Consider the following 12500-nt stretch of genomic DNA (forward strand, 5'->3'; position numbering starts at 1 on the left):
ATACAATAATGCTAAATTAACATCATAGTACGTACTGTTTACACATACAATTATTCAACGGTGTGTGTGTATGTGTGTCTACGTCTTTTGAAACACACGTTAAAGCACATCAGGTCCATTGTAAACTTATATATACAGTAATTCATTTTCTAATAACATAAAACCATGTTACATGTTAAAGGATGTGTGAAAAAAACCTAAGGAGTTATTCCTGAAATACAGATTGATATATCTCAAGTAAATCGCCAAGCATATATCATTGTTTCATAAACAACACAAAACAAAAACCTGCATTTGAATACATTTACAAAAGCTATATGAATGAGTCGCTTACGCCCAAAGTTCCATCAGACGAAGGAGGTTGGGCCGAGACAGCTGGGCTGTAGTAAAGTAGTAGTAGCAGCAGAAGGTATATGCGTGTCTGTATATGTGAGCATCAAGTCTTGGGGTATGGGGTGGCACTGTGCCAATCTTAGTTGTGGGAGGAGAATTAAAGCGGCCTAGTGATGGATTAATAAATCGAATAATTTCGGCGATCTTCGACAACTGAACATCGAGGTGAATATAAGACAAGACTAGACTTAAGTGGCGCACGGTACTGCGTTATTAAAAGTGCGTAAAAAGTAACTGAAGGTCGTTAAAAGGGGCCTTGAGAGTGACGAGGTGTGCGTAGGTAGACACACAAGGGGAGGGGTCGTGCAAAATACACAGACGCAGTGTTGCTTGCTTCGGCCAAGAGACGGTAGTAAAAGTTCTCCCGACCACCCATCGCATCCCTGTCTGTACTGTGCCGTTGGTTTCGTTATTAAAAGCAGGATTTTGGGGATGGGACCGGCAGCTACCATACAGCAGAGCTTCGCTATCTACAAAGGATCTTCTAAAACATGATGGGGGATAAATTGGGTTTTGTGCATTTCGTACTTAAAATGTGAATTATACAGTGGTGTTCCATCAATGTTAGAATTATCTTCTCTCCTATTGTAATCAAGAAAGTATTAAGGTAGAAACAGCTGATGCATAGAGTGTATCAGTGCGTGACTAAGTCTTTCGAAAAGTGTAGGGGAGAAAAACTATCTGAAAATGGTCGAGAGAGGACGAGCTTCACAGAGGTCTCACGGGATGGCCTCCCAAAGATCGTATGGGACCTCTTCCTCGTCCTCCCAAGACTCAAGAACTCGCTGCAAGAACTGCTATCGCAAATTCATCTCCTTCATGTGCACGCAGGTAGGAGTGGGTGGTCTCGTGGTCTCTTACGCCATCATGGGAGCGTTCGCTTTCAAAGCCATTGAAGAGAAACCCGAGAAGTGGATGACCAACAGAACGTCCCTCATCCATAACGACACGATAAAAAAGCTGTGGAACTTCACGGAACACCTCAACGTCCTCCACAAGGATCGATGGTACGAAGACGTCAATAACACGCTCTTTAACTTCCAGGAGAAGATAGTCTACGTGGTCAGGAACGAACGTTACGACGGACGGTCGCACACCGAAGTCTGGACCTTCCCAGCCTCACTCATGTTCTGCTTGAGTGTTTTCACCATGATTGGCTACGGTCACATGACTCCAAGAACCCAGTGGGGCAAGATAGTCACAATTTTATATGCCGTTTTGGGGGATACCTCTTTACATCGTCTATTTCATGGGCATGGGGCGGGGTTTTCGCCAAATCTTTCAAGTTCCTGTATCGCGCAATGTACAAATGCATCAAAACGAAAAACAAGAACATCGAAGACGGCGAAATCAGCGAAGAACAGTGGGAGGAACCCATCATAGTGCCATCAACAGCCTGCATGTGGGTCATGGTCTTCTATATGCTGACGGGAACCATCATGTTCGCGGAGTGGGAGGGCTGGTCTTACCTCAACTCCTGTTACTTCTCATTCACGTCCTTGGCCAAGATAGGCATTGGGGACTTCGTGCCCGGTACGGGCGAGGCACGGAGGACAGCCAAACTAAGCTGATCATCAATTTCATGTACCTTCTGATTGGCATGGGGCTTATTGCAATGTGTTACACTCTCATGAAAGAGGAGATTCTGCTCAAGCTGAGAGAGCTGGAACAGGAACTCAAAGAAAAGTTGTTTTATTGCGGGGTTAAGCTGGGATTGTACGTTGACGAACAAATGTACCCAGAACCCCCACGTCAACATGTCCCTCATATCCATGGGCGTACAAAGTCCATCAGAAAGTCAGTCAGAAGGAGGTAGATCTTTGTTGGAGGCTACATCGAATTTATATTCCATAATATTTTATAATATGCGGTGCATGAAGTAATGAACATGAGGATTTAATAATTTCCTTGCCAGCTTTGTGGAAACAAAGATTAATTGTAATATTCTAGAAGATAAAAGTAAACGAAATAAGAAAAATACACAGGAAATAAATATAATTAAAATAAATCAGAATAAATAAAATGTTGAAAAATAACACGCACCCTACATTATATTTCAAAGTTAACTTAGCATAATAAAAAAAAATGATCTTATGCGCAAAGACAGTTGTTTAGTGTAAAGACTTATTCTTGACCACTGAACACTTGAGGTGGTAGTACTGAGAGAGGAATTTCTAGATGATAATTCAAGGTGGGAGCGGATGTGGCCAAGTTTCATAGTGGGAGCTATGGGTTACTCCTAATCCCCACTCATACCCCCACCCCCCATGTACCCCCGACGTCTGCTGTACCTTGAGAAATGTTAGTGATGACGGCAACCAGGGCAAGACTTAAAATGCGGTTGTTAATGACTATAAGAACCATTATGGATGTTGTTGGTTCAGTTCGATACTCAAATATAAATTATGTAAATCCAGTGAGGATTCAGTAATGAAGATAAGCATCCAATTTGGAATAATGAAACTAGAAAGAACATAACCACGCAAAGTGTGTTGAACGCTTATACCGACAAAACACTATCCTTCTTAAAAGCTGTATTGTGAGAAACAGCTGCACAGCTAAATGTTAATTGGTGTAACAGTGAGTAGCTTTTGTAAGAAGGGCATACATATTTAGCTTAACCTAGATTAATAGGATTTTTTTAACAAAAATGTAGAAAGACCACAGGTATTAAAAAAAATGCTTGCAAGATTTAAGATAGTTCTCTATTTTACCTATTCAAACATTATTTCTTCAGTACAAATCTGTCAACAATGATTATTATTTCAAAAATTATTTAATAAATGTACTTGAGAAGCTATTAATTTTTATTATCAATGAGAATGATACAACAAATTATTTCCCAAAAGGAAGTTAACAGAAGTGAAAGAACGTACAGGGGGACATCTAAAACGAGAGAGAGAGAGAGAGAGAGAGAGAGAGAGAGAGAGAGAGAGAGAGAGAGAGAGAGAGAGAGAGAGAGAGAGAGAGAACTTCATTTACTTGAACCGTAAATGCATTTAGAAAAATTAAGTTAATCATTAAAATCTTATATAAAATAAAACTACATAGAACTGGAAACTCATCAAATGGCAGAGAATTTGACGTTTTTTTTTTCTTAAGAGATACACTTTTATTGATTATTTATTTAATATTTCACTGAGCATTAAAATTATTCATCCAAAGACAATTGTTTTTTAAGATATTCAATAATGTATGTGAATTATTTGGCAATTCTGTGCATAATGTCAGGATTTACGACCATGTTACTCAACTAGAACAAAGGGAAAAACTACAATGAATAAAAGGGGAAAAGACTGAGACATTAATACAATTATATTCGGTAGATTCCCCTCAGATAAACGAAAATAAACTTCTTCCTGATGAACATTAAGTAAACGCTAATGAAGACTTATAATGCCTTTCACCCTTGAGTTTATTAATTTCTACCGTTCTCTAAAGAAAAGTGAAATAGTACAAAAATATAAGAACGCAAATACACGGATTAGCTAAGGTCGGACGGGCTTACAGATCTCTCTCTCTCTCTCTCTCTCTCTCTCTCTCTCTCTCTCTCTCTCTCTCTCTCTCTCTCTCTCTCTCGCTTTCTTACGACTAAAAGCCTCTCTTGAAATCTTTACGAAATGATTAAATAAATCTTTAACGTCATCTTTGTTCTATGATAAGATGGAACTACGGCAACCTTGTACTCGGCATCCATCGCAAAGACGCGGTTAAGATTCAGTCAAGTTGTAAATGCGATGCTGATTTGTAAAAAGAACAAACTTTCTTGGGAGATTACCAAGATCCAAGATAGAGTGAAGGAAGCGAGACAAGCCGTGCGTGAAAACGAAACAAACGCGCAATGAACAGATGAAAATAACCTTGGTAGTAACAAGATACTGTACAAGTAATAAAAAGGAAATAAGAAAGTCCTTAAGGTATAAAACACTTCGTTTGTTTTATAAACAACTGCCAGATACAATAGAAACAACGCGCATTAAAAATGTCACAATGCAACATCTTATGAAACCAGACAGTGAAATTATTTTCATCCTATTTTCTTCTTGTTTGACCAAAGGCAAAAACTTAATATTAAATGTCAATCTTTGTAGATAGCTTATAATTTACGTATTTAAGGCAAACTGGCTTATAGTATCGTATAAGTGGAATCAAAATATTTGTCGACAGTGGATTTTTTCCTAGTCTACCGCCCATCAGCCCACCCATTTCTATACGAGTACTAACATCTGTTGAGCTACGTAAAAAGGTATAGAGGTTGCAATCTTAACCCTTCTGTGGTATACTGAATACTTGCGTGCACACGCTTTTTTCCCGTGCTTGTACTGTATAAATGGAAAATTAGGTTTATAGAGTATTTGACGGTTTGTTTGTTCATACCTTAGGAAACCATTATAAACGTGATATCACAATCTTATCATTTTCTCTGGTGTCAAATTTCTAAATAAAGCGATGAACATGAAGAAATACATACATTCATGTATTTCTAAGTACTGTATTGTACACATCGCATTATTCCTTAATCATAGAAAGCTCTCAAGATTTTATAAAATAAGAAAAAATAATTGTCAATTGTAAGACGAATCGAGATCTAGAGATGTAGACCAGGTAGTTTATGCAGTATAAAATCCAAGACTTGACACTAATGGAAAAAAAAAAAAACATGATAAATCAGTGGGTTAAATAATAATGAATTTGTGGAGAAAGATGATAGTACTTCCTGAGAAAAATCTCAAGGGAAAAATAAACTTTGGGAAATACGAGGGCAACATTTACAAAACAAAGATAATGTACTCTTAGCTAAAGAGAGAGAAACTTATTTATTGGAGCCAAAACTTTTCTTGCATGACATATTACATTACTTTACATATACTTAAAGTGGAACATAAATACTCAGAATTATTATCTATAACAACTTTAGATTATATTTCATGAATAATTGCTTATCTTTATCATTTCCAAGTATATCAAGAATGCTGTATTTCTGTCTCAAATTAAAACAAAATTAAGCAATAAAAATTATATAGAAAAATTGACTATAAGTTTCAGATCTGTGACCAAAATAATTTCGATGGTAAGTATTATTGACAAATGAAGTAGAATACACGTAATTGTAGGTCTAAATTGACTTTTTTTTTTATATAATTTTTCAATAAAAAGAAATTGTCGAAAAGTACTAATAATGTGAAACTAAATTCTAAGTAATATTTACACTTCCCATCGTCCAATTTACAAGCAATCACTTAGTCTCATTTAAGACAACAATCCTGAGTCATGCATATATTATTCGCAGATTTCCTGAATGCAAAACAGATGGCTTTAAATATTTATATTTCATTGCTAGAAATGCGAAATATTGCATATATCATATCAGTGTAGATTTTATTTTTCCCTTTACTTGAAATGATCAAGTCTTTATTTTTATATTTGCTAATTTGCTATATATCTTATTTTTTTCCGACAATTATCTTTTTTTTATGGATGGGCCCTTTGTTGAAAGTTTAGAGTGTATGTTTATGGATTTTTCGAATTTTCCCAAATAATAATAATAATAATAATAACAATAATAATAATAATAATAATAATAATGTCCCATATCCAATAAAGAACAAATACGACTATATATGATATATAAATGTATTTTTACCGAGCATACTGAGCTCTCTCATCCCTCAGGCAGGGTGAGAGGGAGTAGTCATACCCTAATGAGAGGGAAGTGCGTTGTGTCTGTGCATATCTATCTAAATATTTTGCCGTCATTTTGACAGGTCGCGTACACTAGTAATAAAAATAACTAATTAGAGTCTTATTATTATTGATGTAAGGGAAGGCATAAAAATACTTGTAACAATGGCAAAATCTGAATGTGTTCAGTCTCGCACAGTTAGAACATTTAGAAATAACCTGCCGTACCACAATAAAAAGATTTCACTCGAATTTACTGGACAACCACTGTTAGTTTTTTTTATAAATTTGTGTATCATATCAAAAGGCAATTTCAGGTTAAAAAGGTAAGAAATTACAGGGGCACTCAGTAGAGCGCAGGCCTTTGCCACGGCAGCTTATTTCTCGACCTATTGCGCGACTTTGACTTTAACCTTCGACAAAATTGAATCACTTCCACGCCTCAACATAATAATTAATCACTGAAAGTTTCACTACCCTATGAGGAAAATTGTGGCCAGGAAGTTGTTTAAACACAAAGACAGACGAACAGGGAAGAAAACATAACCTCCTCCCAACTTCGTCAGAGGTAAAAAGTGAAGCATCACCCCCTTTAATAGACAGATGACCAAGGAAACGCTTTTAGAAAAGGGGAAGATTGTATGCACTACAGAATCCGTTATTTCTTGTCAAACTTCCCCTCTTTGAAAGACATTCAACATAAGTATCATGTATTTTAAAATAGGGGTTAGCAAAACTGAAATTGAACAATTTCGTTTGACAAATAAGTATGTCAATAAAAGGATATACTTCTACGAAGTTTCGCGTATGACAATTCCATATTCTTATAAAATACAAATAAATTTTCGCGTTGCAATTTAAACTTTACATCATAAAAGACGTTAATCATCATTAATTATTAGAAAACTAAACAGCTGATATAACAAAAAAAATAAATGTTTTGTCATACCTAAAAACAAAAAACAAAAAAAAGATTACTTAGCGGCCTATAATAAATAAAAAAATAAAGTGACTCATTATATGATTCTAGAATACACGACCCGTCAAAAACAGCGGTTTAAACATTTAAATAGATATACGCACAGACTCAATCCTTCCCACCTAACCCCCTCTTCCTAACTACAACACGGCAGTTTCGGCAATTTGTGGAAGGTTGTGGTTTCCGAATGTACCTCTCGAGGTACCTCCCCATCAGAAATGACTACTCCCACTCTCTTTTACCCGAGGGACGGGGATACACCGATTACTTATATAAGCATGGCAATGCCGCTGAGGGCAACCGGAAATATATATATATATATTATATATATATATATATATATATATATATATATATATATGTGTGTGTGTGTGTGTGTGTGTACATATATACACATATATACATATATATACATACATACATACATATATATATATATATATATATATATATATATATTAATATATATATAATATATATATATATATATATATATAAATATATATATATATATATATATATATATATATATCCAGACACTTGCTCCTTATTATATTTGGGAAATTAATGCATATTCGAAAAGTACACTAACCCTTTCAGCAAAAAATATAAAACATAGAAATAGGAATTAGATAAATAAGAACTATGTGGCAATATCATAGCATGAGATGAGTAATGAGAAAGAAATTTGCCTTTCAAAATGGATGACAGGAAGAGGCTGATGGATGAGGACCAAGCTCTGGTATCCAACTTTTAATAGAAAAGAGACGATGACGATTAAAACTAATGTTTAGTTAGTCACTAAATTTGATTGCACCCTTTTTATAAGAAACACCGCAGATCTCAACGTCTCCAATCTCCACCCCATCTCTCTCTCTCTCTCTCTCTCTCTCCTCTCTCTCTCTCTCCTCTCTCTCTCTCATCTCGACGACGTAATTATCTCCCCCTTTTCGGGCTTTTTATTCCATATAGATATTCATCTTAATTTATGGGAATTATACCGTCATCTTTGTTATTTTCCATCACAAGTGGCGTGTATGAAGTTGCACACGAGACCAAGCTTGCGAGTACAGAACCGAGAAATAGAAGAAAAAATCAATACAATAAGAGAGAGAGAGAGAGAGAGAGGAGAGAGAGAGAGAGAGAGAGAGAGAGAGAGAGAGAGAGAGAGAGAATTATTTTCATTCGTGCTGAACCGAAATTTTCAGTCAAACTTTCAGGGCAATGTATTGTGTATTCAATATATTCACCCTAAGATTTATTGCTCAAATATTTTGCGGTTGTGTGAGCCATTACAAAAGCATTTCATTTATGATTTTGTAATTTTTCCAATAGAAATTTTTAATGAATAATTTTAATTTTTTTTTTTTTATTATTATCTAGCTGTGACCAAGTTGTGGAATGATCTTCCTAATCGGGCGGTTGAATCGGTAGAACTTCAAAAGTTCAAACTTGCAGCAAATGTTTTTGTAGACTTTTTTTAAATATTTAATCTTAATTGTTGATTATTTCTCATATCGTTTAGTTATTTCCTTTCCTCGCTGGGCTATTTTTCCCCGCTGGAACCCTTGGGCTTATAGCATCTTGCTTTTCTAAATAGGGTTGTAGCTTAGTTAATAATAATAATAATAATAATAATATTAATAATAATAATAATTGAACGAAACCCCTTAGAATCACAAACCATGACACTTGACCCAGTTCCCATTTTTTGGGAGTTTTATTGTCCGGGGTCTTACGCACAGAAAGTTGATGATAATGAATGTCATCCAGTTATGATAATAAGGACAAGTGATCCTTTGCATTTCCTGTAGTGTAGACTCTCATAACCATCTTCCTTAAACATAACTGAGCCAGTTGTCTGGATTAGAAAAAGATATTTATGATATTTCTTTAGATTGCTGGAGTAGTGCTTATTTATCACAACCCCCAGGTTAACAAGAAACAGGAGGGAAGAAAAAGAAGAGTTGGTCTGGGCCGATAAACATTTCTACCTCTCAATGGATGTACGGTTAGAAGTCAAGGGAAAACGCAAGCCAGAAGGAAATTCCAAAATTGAAATTGATGCTCAATACGATGAGGGAAGAAATGGATTGAACCGGTCAAGAGAGGTACAGTAAAGTAGGAAAGGAAAAGAAAGAGACGGATACTCTTGCTATATTTGTGAACACTTAGCATACACGTTCGAGAGAGAGAGAGAGAGAGAGAGAGAGAGAGAGAGAGATTGTACTTTGTACCAAGCCTACAGAAACCTGAGAGAGAGAGAGAGAGAGAGAGAGAGAGAGAGAGAGAGGAATTGGTATTTTCACGATCAATGTATTTGGACCAAGCCTACAGAAGCCTCAAAAAACCTCCGACCTGATGATCTACGACTAATAAAAGTCTTCGAGTTGGCAGCGTCTCTGATTAGGGAGGGTTCAAGATGGCCTTGCCTAAAACACGACGGCCAAGTCCGACCGTTTTGAAAAAGCAAGATTTGCGGGAAGGTTAACACCCGTTTGCTCAAGCCTTGGGAGGTAAGGGAGGAAAGGGGAGAAAATGAGGAATAGGGAGAAAAATGAGGAATAGGGAGAAAAATTAATAATTGGGAGATAAGTGAAGAATTTTGAGGTAAGGGAGAAATGAGGAGGAAGAGGAGAAATAGGGAGGAAAGGGAGAAATAGGGAAGAAAGGGAGGAAAGGGAGAAAGAGAGATAAAGGGGAGAAATGGGAAAAGGCGATATAGGAAAAAGAGAAACTAGGAGGTAAGGGAGAAACTAGGAGGTAAGGGAGAAATTGGGAGGAAAGGGAGATCTAGGAAAAGGAGAAATTAGGAGGTAAGGGAGAAATAGAGATGAAAGGGAGAAATAGGGCGGAAAAGGAGATATTATTATTATTATTATTATTATTTGCTAAGCTACAACCCTAGTTGGAAAAGCAGAACGCTATAAGCCCAGGAGCCCCAATAGGGAAACTAGCCCAGTAAGGAAAGGAAAGAAGGAAAAATAAAATATTTTTAGAAGAGTAACAACATTAAAATAGATATTTCCTATATAAACTATGAAAACTTTAACAAAACAAGAGAAAGAGAAATCAGATAGAATAGTGTGCCTGATTGTACCCTCAAGTAAAGTAAAAATAGGGGGGGGGAGGAAAGGGCAGAAAAGGAGAAATTGGGCAGAAAAGGAGAAATTGGGCAGAAAAGGAGAAATTGGGAGGTAAGGGAGAAATAGGGCGGAAAAGGAGAAATTGGTAGGTAAGGGAGAAATAAGGAGGACCAGAAGAAAATTGGAAGGTAAGGGAGAAATTGGGCGGAAAAGGAGAAATTGGGCGGAAAAGGAGAAATTGGTAGGTAAGGGAGAAATAGGTCGAAAAGGAGAAATTGGTAGGTAAGGGAGAAATAGGGAGGACCAGAAGAAAATTGGTAGGTAATGGATAAACAAAGGGGAAAAGGAAAAATTAGAAGGGAAACCGGAGGGTCTTATTTCTTCCTCAGAGTAGGCTACGTTATGACAAAAACGACAAAAACAAGAAAAACAAGAAAAACAAGTCTTGCTGATTTCTGTTCACAGGTGATGTTTGACAGATTTCAATAATATTGAACTAATTGAAATAAATTTATTCTCTTGCCTGGGAACATGGAAAAATATTACAGTCGACGACGATACTATGATTCATTAAAAAAATAGAACAATATTTAATTTAATTTGCTCTTAAAAATTCAATATCTCATTTCATTCGTTATTAAAAATTCAGTATACCATTTCCTTTATTCTTAAAAATTCAATATCCTATTTCATTCGTTCTTAAAAATTCTATATCCCATTTCCTTCGTTATTAAAAATTCAATATCCCATTTCATTCGTTCTTAAAAATTCTGCATCCCATTTCATTAGTTCTCAAATATTCAATATCCCATTTCCTTTGTTCTTAAAAATTCAATATTCCATTTTCTTCGTTCTTAAAAATTCTATATCCCATTTCCTTCGTTCTTAAAAATTCTATATCCCATTTCCTTCGTTCTTAAAAATTCTATATCCCATTTCCTTCGTTCTTAAAAATTCACTATCTTATTTCATTCGTTCTTAGAAATTCAAAATCCTATTTCATTCGTTCTTAAAAATTCAGTATCCCATTTCCTTCGTTCTTAGAAATTCAATATCCTATTTCATTCGTTCTTAAAAATTTTATATCCCATTTCCTTCGTTCTTAGAAATTCAATATCCTATTTCATTCGTTCTTAGAAATTCAATATTCAATTTAATTCGTTCTTAAAAATGTTATATCCCATTTCCTTTGTTCTTAGAAATTCAATATCCTATTTCATTCGTTCTTAGAAATTCAATATCCAATTTCATTCGTTATTAAAAATTCAATATCCCATTTCCTTCGTTCTTATAAATTCAGTATCCCATTTCATTCGTTACTAAAAATTCAATATCCCATTTCATTCGTTATTAAAAATTCAATCCCATTTCATTCGTTCCTAAAAATTTCGATATACCATTTAATTCGTTCTTAAAATATCGATATCCCATTTCTTTTGTTCTTAAAAATTCATTATCACATTTTATTTTCCTAATAAAAAAATTAATATCCCATTTCATTTTTTTAAAATAATCAATATCCCATTTCCTTTGTTCTTAAAAATGCAATATCCCACATCACTCGTCCTTCACAATTCAATAACCCATTCCATTTGTTCTTAAAAATATAATATCCCATTTCATTTGTACTTAAAAATTCAATTTCCCATTTCATTCAATCTCAAAAATTCAATATCCCAATTCATTTGTACTTGAAAATTCGATATCCCATTTCCTTTGTTCTTAAAAATTCAATATAGCCCCTTCACTAGTTCTTCAAAATTAAATCGCCCATTCCATTTGTTCTTGAAAAAATAAAATCCCATTTCATTCGTACTTAAAAATACAATATTCCATTTCATTCATTTTAAAAATTCAATATCACCCTCCACTTGTTCTACAAAATTCAATATCCCATTTGATTAGTACTCAAAAAATCAATAACCCACTTCATTTATTCTTTAAAATTCAATGTCCTACTTCATTCGTCCTCAAAAATTCAAAATTCAATAACTCACTGCTTTTGTTCTTTGAAAAATAATATTCCAATTCATTCATATTTAAAAATTTTATTTCACATTTCATTCGAACTAGAAAATTAAATATCCCATTTCATTTGTACTTGAAAATTCAATCTCTCATATCCTTTGTTTCTAAAAATTCAATATCCCATTTTATTCCTTCATAAAAATCCCATTTCCTTCATTCTTTAAAATTCAATATTCCATTTAGTTGGTTCTTGAAAATTTAATATCCCATTTTCTTTGTTCTTAAAAAATCAATATTCCGTTTAATTCGTTTCTAAAAATTCAATATCCCAATTCCTTTGTTCTTAAAAATCTAATATCCCATTCTATTCGTTCTTAAAAATTCAATATTCT

The 12500-nt window shown here is 34.6% G+C and overlaps 1 pseudogene; it reads left to right on the forward strand.

Annotated features, from left to right (window-relative positions):
* The first annotated feature begins 353 nt into the window (after window positions 1-353).
* On the forward strand, window positions 354-3138 carry LOC137658176 (TWiK family of potassium channels protein 18-like; annotated as a pseudogene).
* Window positions 3139-12500: the final 9362 nt, after the last annotated feature.

The sequence above is a fragment of the Palaemon carinicauda genome, chromosome 19, assembly GCF_036898095.1.
Source record: "Palaemon carinicauda isolate YSFRI2023 chromosome 19, ASM3689809v2, whole genome shotgun sequence".
In the NCBI taxonomy this organism is placed as follows: domain Eukaryota; kingdom Metazoa; phylum Arthropoda; class Malacostraca; order Decapoda; family Palaemonidae; genus Palaemon; species Palaemon carinicauda.